This window comes from Centruroides sculpturatus, unplaced genomic scaffold (assembly GCF_000671375.1).
Source record: "Centruroides sculpturatus isolate CEXI.00-Female unplaced genomic scaffold, Cexi_2.0 scaffold22, whole genome shotgun sequence".
Taxonomy (NCBI): Eukaryota; Metazoa; Arthropoda; class Arachnida; order Scorpiones; family Buthidae; genus Centruroides; species Centruroides sculpturatus.
The window spans coordinates 1,554,478-1,561,702 of record NW_019384323.1 but is presented as its reverse complement, the minus strand read 5'-3'; the positions used below and the strand labels follow the sequence as shown (position 1 = coordinate 1,561,702).

The window sequence follows — 7,225 nt, the reverse complement described above, 5'->3', positions numbered from 1 at the left end:
AAACATGCTAAAAAAACTCCTATAATTTGGTAAAACATCATTGCCGACTCGTGTTGCGACAGGATTGCACAAACCGTTGAGTTTAAACGAGCAGCGGCCCTACCAAAAACCATTTATTATTTAACATCCATAAAAATTATATTTATATTAATGATGTCTTTAAAGTTCGATGAATTTTTTGCAAAAAAATAATTTATCGGGAAGCACGCGAGCACCATTTGATGACAATCTCCACGACGAAAACAAGCTTAAGCAACGGTGTAGTTGAACGGTGCACACTTGGTAAGTAATCCTACAATTTTTTGTTTATAGCATAGTTTCCCAAATAGGATTATTCCCAAAAAATTATACGTATTTTGGAAATGTTGAGTCGAATTAGTCTAGAATCGATTAATTTTATGGAAGAAACCTTTCAAACAGCCGTAGTCCGTAAATTGCATACGTGCCGGGATGTGATTGGCTGGACTCCTAGAAGCTGGATTCTTAAAAACAGGAACGTATCTACTGTGTTATGGGGGGTCGACTGTATTGTCATACAGACAACACTTTAATGCCTAGATATAATGTTCTAGATAGGGTCTAAAAATTTAATACTATTTCTCTACTTTAAATTTAAATTAACTCAAAATTTTTTCTTGACAACTTTGATCTCGGACATAAGATTGAAAAAAAAATACTTATATTACAAAATAAATTACAAATTACTGAATATAATTTCTTCTGAAAAGATAAATAATTTAATAACGGTTAATAATAATAATAATAATAAACTAAGAGCAAAACTATACAGTAATAATGATGCTTTTTAGAAGCACATTTTTTTTTTAATATAATATTTCAAATTTTATTCAAACATATAATAAATAATAAAATAAGTAAAATAAAATAATAATAATTATAAGTAACATAAAAATAAAAAAATCTGATAGAAATAATTTTAAAAAAATATTAAAGCAAACCAAAAAATTAATCAACGTGTCTTACACAAATGTAGAAATTAATAAATCTGGTTGATTTTTTTAAAGTTTAACATGGACTAAAAATAGTTTAGGTAGGCGACAATAGCAAGTAGATGAGCTTATTCTAAATTAAACATTCAACCTTTAACATAATAAATCTTTAAAAGGCCTTCATAACACGAATCTAGGAAATCTAATGGATCAGCACATATTGCTTTACCCAATTTACCATTCATATCGTATAATATACTCTATTATACACATTTTAAGTCGGTTTCTTTATAAAAATTAAATTTTCAAATAATTAAATGATAAATTACCGTTAAATTCGATAATTATTTTTTAGAAGAATAAAACTTACCGAGTTTTATTAGACTTAGCGAGATATCAAACAAAATCCACGTCGCATGAAAACTAGTAAAAGCACCCCCTAACGTCGGAATCGAGATTATATTCGAAAGGAATTGTGGGAGTGTCAGCCATCTTTACACTAACTCAAGACCTTGGAACTGATTTTGCGTTTAATGGGGTAAAACAAGTAATAAAAGTAGTTGTTTCTTAACCGATTGTCATTGGTATAACGTGTTGTGTTTTAATTATAAATAGTATTAGACTATTTAGACGCCAATGGACGTCATTAATGGATTACGTCATCTACGTCGTCTACCAAATTGACCTTCTGCGTTTGAGTTTGAGCTACATCAACAAAATCGAGGAAACATCAAATGGACTTCTCGAATGGCAACTTTAGAACGACTTTTTTAAGTCTCAGGTGTGTATATCGTTTGCAATTAACACATTTTAACATCAAAGGCTATAAATGCCAATGGTGATTTTTCAATCAAAATTATTACTTTAGTACGTTACAAAATCAATATAAACAACCAATTAATACTCCATATCAATGTGATAAAATAAGTTAGTTATAAATGAATTTTTATTATATAAGTTAAAATTTTCTATTTGTTTAAAATATTTCTTAACTTTACTTTCAAATTTAAAATTGGTTTGAACTTAATTTTTACTTATAAAAGTTAAATTTAGAATATAAAGTAGAAGTTATTTAATTTGTATTAATTTTTGTTGTTATGTATATAAAATTCATTTGTTTATATAATTTTGTATAGATACATAGGTGGAGGTGTCTCACAAAATAGAATATTAAATGGAAAAGTGTGCTTCAGCATGAAAATTATTGGGAATACTCTATTTTAGATCACAGGTAGTTTATGTTAATAACAATCATAAAGTAATATAAAGTATATTCTTATAAATGTCAAATATTTCAAATAATCTCTAACTGCACTTACAAATAAATAAATAAACCTTAAAAACCTTTAAAATGCAGTCTTTTTATTACGGCATCTAACGTTTTTGGTGAGTTAAAAGTTCTGTAATCAGTTTCATTTGGTAAAAATTGGAATTTTTTTGATTCTTTCCCAAAGAAGGTCGATTAACTGACCGAAAATGTTAGATGCTATAATAAAAAAACTGCATTTTAAAGAGTTTTTTAAGGTTTATTTAAATATTTCAAATATGTCAAATGTAAATGTTTGAAAATATATTTAAAGCTTTTGAAGCAATATAATTTTTAACATTATCAAATGATATTGTTATTTAAAATGAATATTAGATCTTAATTTGATATCTAATTTTTATTAATTATTTCAAAAAAATTCTATTTTTGATAAAGTTTATTTTATAGCTGGGCTAATTACTGTGTCTTTAATAGTGGGGCTTTTATAAGAATGCTAGCATTTTCGACCTGGTTAACGGATCGTCCTCGGGCATTGAAAGTCAAAAGTAGGTTGACTTTCCTATTTTTGACTTTTGATGCCTGGGGATGAACTGTGTTGAAAATGTTAGCATTCTTCTAAAAATCCCACTGTTAAAGGTGTGGTAATTAGTTTGATTAAGTTATTACAGTTGCTAGTATATCATCTTCAGTTCATTTTATGTTATTGAAGTGTAACTTTTAATAATAATAGTAAAAATGATAAGAGTATTAATGTTATTTCATTTATATAAAATAATACTAAACTTAAATTAATTTTCACTTTTAAATTTCATATATTTCTTTGCATAAAACACCATCCATTCTAAGATGCACAACAACTTTGAAATCCAATTTTAAGACTGATTTGAGAATTTTTTTACAGAGAAAAAAATTTTTTATAAATTTCTGTTATGGATTTTCATGATTTCTATGCTCTTTTGCATAGACAACAGCTGTTTGTTTTTTGGTTGCATTGTGTTAAAGGTATTTTTTAATGTTAAAAAAGAATTTAAATTAAATGCTTGTTACCAGTAAAGTTCATTTAAACTGATATGACTGTTTAGTAGTACGGTTTTGAAAATGTTTATTATTGGTGCTTAATGCATTATGAAGTCTACTTTCAATGACAGCTGATTGTTGTTTTGGGCTATAAATTTTCCATTGCCATAAGATACCATTGGTTATAAGACTTGTTTCTGTTTTGAAAAAATAAAAATGTGTTTAAAAAAATGCATCTTACGATTGAGGAAATAGCATAATTTTAACTTTTCCAAATTGTTGCACTATTTTTAAAACTTTTTTCCAAAATGACTAGTAAGAAACACTTATCAAATTAAATTCTGCATACATACAGCATTTTGTGAATATGAAGATTTTCAATTTATTATAAATAGAACAATTGTTAGCATCAAAATTTATCTTATTAATTAAATATTAGGAATGTTCTTACTGTATTGAATGGTTTTGCATATAAAATCTGAAAGAAATAATTTGATGTTTAAAAAAATTTTTCAAATTTTATATGCAGATAAATTGAACTATTTGTGTCAAAATATAACTATATTGAATAAATTAAATTACAGTTAAATACTATTAGAAAATTAAGAATTTTTTTTATGAGTTACTAGCAGATAAGCCCGGCGTTGCTTGGGCAAAAAGTAATGATAGCAAAGATTAAGATTATTACATTACAGCCAATCTTGTCCATTTTCACAGAATGCAAGAATTAGGTTCCCCTGTTTCCAGACTAATTAGAAAATTTTTAGATGGGTTTAAAATTATGTTCGATTTAATGTTAAAATCCGCATCTGCGCCTGTAAATCTTGCATGTTGCTTTCTCTTAACACTTCCATTGTTGAAGCCTTAATCCTGTCCCTTTCCCTGCAGGGGGAATTTCAAAAAATTCCTTGTTAGTATGCGTTCTCGTGACGTACCCTAACTGTGTACCAAATTTCAAGTTTCAACTCCTAGCCACGATGAAATGCTCATATGCACGCATGCCATCACGCGCGCATAGGATAAATGTACTATGCCAAAAAACCTTTGCAGGAGTGTATTAAACAACTTCCCACAGTTTCATGGCAATCAGATAAAAATTTTGTAGTAATGCATGAAGGGCAGAAAGACATACATTCATTTTTATATATATAGATTGATACAGGCATGCTCTAAGTCTTCACTCATTAAATGCCCTTTAAATGAAGTGAAGATTTAAAATATGAAAACCTGTCTTCCTATTGAATGATTTTTGCCTTTCAGTACTGAAGATAAGCAATATATCATGTGTTAAAAGAACATATTCTTTTCTGTTATCCATTCCATGAATAACACATCATTGATTATAACCATCACACATGCCATATGACACAAGGCAATAGATTAGTTGGACATGATGTATTTGCTTCTATTACAATCAAATTTTCCCTATGACTAATTAACCAGTAAATGTTATTCCATTTTAATTTTTTATTTTTCACAATCATTTGTTAAATTATCAAATTATAAATAATTTTTTATTACAGAGAAGTATCTTTATGATTTGAATGCATTGTAGCTTTTATTTTTATAGCATATTTTCAAATTAGCATAAAAATAAACCATTCATTGACCATTTTTTGCATTTTATAACCCATTAGAAGTCTGTTCCTGCAATTTTTCTGCCTTGAGTTTTTAATCTTTTAAATTAACAAATAGTTTGGCTAATAAATGTTATGTTGAGTTAATTTGGAGGAATATGCAAATTATTTTTTTCCCTTTAATGTTGATTGAGCTGAGGAAACAAAAATGAAGAATTGAACAGTACTATTAAGTGGTTTTTAAATTTATCTAATATGGGTATACTACCTTTTTACTCATTGATTTCAGATGTGCAAATAAGATTGTTTTAAGTCAACAGTAATTTATTGGAAAGTGAATTTTACTTTTGATAAAATTTATTTGTTAACATTGTAGTTATTATTATTTACTTGTTGGAGATAGTTTGTTTTGCTGATATGGAAGGCTTTAACATTTTAGTTGTCAGGTTAACATATTGAATTTATCTGAAATGAAGATGATTGCAAGCATATAAAAATGCTATGTGCAATTGGTCTCTTATACATAAATGTTTAATACATAAAAAGATTGTATAACAAAAGATACTTATTTATGTCTATTTTGTTATCCATTTTGGTATATTTTCCTTTAGGTCTAGCTTTTAAGTAGTTAGTACAACAAAACAAACCTATTAAAGTCTATTTTGTTATCCATAGTGACATTCTTTTAGATCTTGTGTGTGTCTGATTTGTTACATCATCTAACAGATGATGTAACAAATCAGACATATGAATGTCTATTTTGCTGTTTATTTTGATAACTACTCCTTTGGGATTAGTGTGCAAATAGATGAGATAGCAAAATAGACATGGTAACATGTTTTGTTGTCCATTTTAATAAATTATCTTTAAGGAAAAGTGAGTAAACATGTGGTATAATAAAACAGACATATTAATTTTTTATATCTCCAAAAAACGAAATCCTTTTTTGAAGTGACCAATGGAGTAAACACTTTAAAGAGCTTTTCTCCTGTAAATGCAGCTGGTCAATGAAAGCAGCATTGATTGCGAGTCATTGGCCTTCACATCTTATTGCATGAGGAACAGTTGCAACTTTGTCCTATTGCTTATAGATAACAAAGGTAATTAGTGTTCTTGATAAACACTATTTATACAGTGTTCACACCTTATATCAATGAAAGCATTAAACACACTCTTGGAGAACTCCAAAAGATGGACTTATTAGGAGGTGTATTCAGTAGAGTGGTCACCTATTAGCCTAAATTAACTACCTTAATTTTTTAAAATTAAAAGCATTGTACTAGTATTTACAAATTATTGTAAAACCAAGTCACAAGACTAGATTTTGTTTTAATAATTTGTACTGTAAGTTTAAATAAGTAACAAACCAAAGATGCTATATAGTTTTTTATTAATAAATGTTGAGGTAGACACTGAAAAGAATTGTTAACATTATTTTAAAAAATTCAGCAATGAGTTACATTATTTTTCCTGCTATTGTGAAATTTTATTTAAAAAATAATTTCTATATTATTAATCATAGATAAAATTGTATGTGGCATCATCTGTTATGAGATTTTGTTATAAAAAATTTTATATTGTTAATAATTATAAAATGAGCAATAAGTTTAATTTTGAGGATAGGGAGGAGTTTTATAAAAAGAAATTATAAATGTTACTAATGTGTAAAATCTTCATTAAGTCCAACCCTCTTGAGATATGACACATGACCCCCTTCTATCTCCTCCCAATCAACCTTCAACCACCAAAATTTAATAACATTGATGCTTCTTATATACAAGTTACCATGCTGAATTTTGTTTCTTACTCTTTACCCCTTCCCAAACTCAGGGCCGCCGTAAGCAGGCGTGCACCGCAGGCGGGCGGCACGTCCAGGGGACGGCAAAGAGCCTTTCTGGCAAGCTCAGCATAGGTAATCGTAGTTAAACAAGGGGGCGGCATAATCGGTATTGCACACGGGCGTTCAAATAGCTAGCGGCGCCCCTGCCCAAACTATTAAATGAAAGATGCCAACACACACACACACATCTATGAAATTATTTTTTCATTTCTTTGACATTTTTTAGAGATCTCAAAATATGGAGATTTGCAAAATCCCCAGAATGAAATTTGACACAATTCCAATACTTTCCCTTGTTATGTATACATGACAACTGAAAAATATTTAAAACATTATTTCAGTGTACCAAATTTAAATTACAATAAGTACAAGTATATACAATATAATACAGAAAAAAATTTTTTAGAAATTAAAAAACACAGATGCATAATTTATGAATAAGGCATTTACAATGTGTACAGATTTTAAAAAATTCTCTGCATTTGCTTTTTATTTGCATTTAGCAGAAATAAGTCAAATGCAACCTTAGCAGCTGCAATACTTTTAGAAATTCATCTGTTCCATGAGCACATAC

At 28.2% G+C, this 7,225-nt stretch overlaps 1 protein-coding gene across 1 annotated transcript in view; it reads left to right on the top strand.

Moving 5' to 3' along the window:
* Window positions 1-1,405: 1,405 nt before the first annotated feature.
* LOC111626067 (mucin-17-like) overlaps window positions 1,406-7,225 on the top strand; it is a 105,026-nt gene continuing 99,206 nt past the window's right edge. The window contains exons 1-2 of the mRNA XM_023369355.1: window positions 1,406-1,731; window positions 2,087-2,181. The gene's annotated coding sequence lies outside the window, so the exon portion shown is untranslated. The remainder of the gene's footprint in view (window positions 1,732-2,086; window positions 2,182-7,225) is intronic.